The following is a 1,999-nucleotide window of genomic DNA, read 5'->3' as shown; positions in this document are numbered from 1 at the left end:
TCAACCTCTGCTTGGAGAGTAAGCCCTGGTAACATCCTCCATAGTTACTGGCTCTCCCCTGTCACTTACTTACCACGGTAACGAGACGTACCGACAAAGGATGGAACCTAGGCAAGTCATCAGTTGGCCGACCAGCCTGTCTATTCACAGCAACATAATCTCTATAGAAACCCAGCAGGGAGCAATTTTCCTGCGTATTACAGGCAGACATAGCTCCAATTATGCAACATTACCAACAACGCAGTGAGTGATCACTGTGGACTATTTGAGTTGACAGATCAATTTGTGCAACTGACTCATTATCGCAAATGATGCTCAACATCTGTTGGATACCAGCAAATTGTAAGGTTATTTTAGAAACACGACAGGCAGTTATATCTATAAGTATATTGATGTGAATCTGTACCGAAGTTATATTGGTGATGGCCTTCTCCCATTATATCTTGATGTTCCACACGACAAGAGGGTATCCTTTTTTTATAATATGCTGTGAACAATAGCCGTATCTAAACTGTAGTCACAAATACTACCGTTAAAATATACTATACTGCTATACTTAGTACTCCAGTTCAGTGACTAAAATCAATGGTTCACAGCTGCTAAGTGACCTTGGTTCTTAAGAAGGTAGTGATGGGCACAAGCCTTAACCCTACCTAGACCGGGGGCTAAAAGTGCACAAGCCAACTTTGACATCATATAACCCCTGAACGTGTGCTAGGACTACGAAACTTGGTGACTTTTCCTAAAATGTTGTTGGCAACAATTCTTTGATAAAACTATCCCCTTCGTCATTTCTCTGAAAAAGAAAATTGTAAAGACTTTTTAAAACCTGGGGGGTCACTTTCACTGATGTCTCTGACCACACTGCCATGGAGTCTGTGCCAGGTACAGACTGTTGCGTGTATGAATGTCCTGCCAGTTGAGCATGTTGTTGAGAAATGCTTGATGAGAGCATGTCTTGCCAAACTTAGCTGGTGCATGTTGTACATGTACATTACCTAAGATAATAAACGGACATATATAGAATATTACAAATCAACAGGACAGAAGGCAATGACCATGAAGCTTCCATCCAATATGTGTCAGGACTTTATTCATGTCTCTGCATCTACACAGTACCCCTTCACTATGAGTACACATTACACATCTCTGCTGGTACAATTTACATACAGATACCTACATTGTACATGCAACAGCTTACAATCCCTGTTACTGAGATCAACTGGAGCAAAGCAATTAAAAACTTCATATGTAGGATCACTTCTTATAAAATAATTCGCTGGCCATGAAAATCAGGAGGTTCAGACACACAAGTATCTAATTCAGAATGTAACGACAAATTGTATCAGCAACTTCATATTTACATATTATAGGAATTATCATAATCAAATCCAATTATGCTTGTTGAAACTCTTAACCATGTTAAATTAATAATTTGTTGGAATAATAACTGGAACAATAATAAGTACAGGAAGAAGTCTCAGCACAATCTGCCTAACCTTGCTACAGCACAAGGTACTTGTCGCTAGGAAAATCTTTGATAACATTTTCTTGATCTTTCGAGTACATCAAGTCACGTTTACATATTAATTTATGGGTCTCATGCTTAATGACGAAACTCTCGAGACTGTCCTCTAACTTTCTGGCCACTTTGTGTGTTCCCAAAACATGAATGTCCGAAAAGCCTTTTTGCAAGACATAGCAACCTCACTTCAAGTACATGTACTTCATTTCAGTTCTTGATATCAATAAAAACAGTGAATGTTTTTGTTTTTCTGAAATAGACATCACTTAAAGCTGTGATTTAACTGTTGCAAGTTTGTAGGTATCTCTAAAAATTTCACTCTCAGTTTGTCTTTTTTTTGTACGTTTTCTGTAACAAAGTCATTCTTACAGCAAAATGTGTAGTGTAGGATAAAGAAACAGGCCATATTGAATCGTTATCTGAATTTTCACCCTACTTAATGATATATGATACAAAATTTACCATCAGAATTTC

This window comes from Branchiostoma floridae, chromosome 8 (genome assembly GCF_000003815.2).
Source record: "Branchiostoma floridae strain S238N-H82 chromosome 8, Bfl_VNyyK, whole genome shotgun sequence".
Classification (NCBI taxonomy): Eukaryota; Metazoa; Chordata; class Leptocardii; order Amphioxiformes; family Branchiostomatidae; genus Branchiostoma; species Branchiostoma floridae.
Note: the sequence above shows the minus strand (reverse complement) of the source record.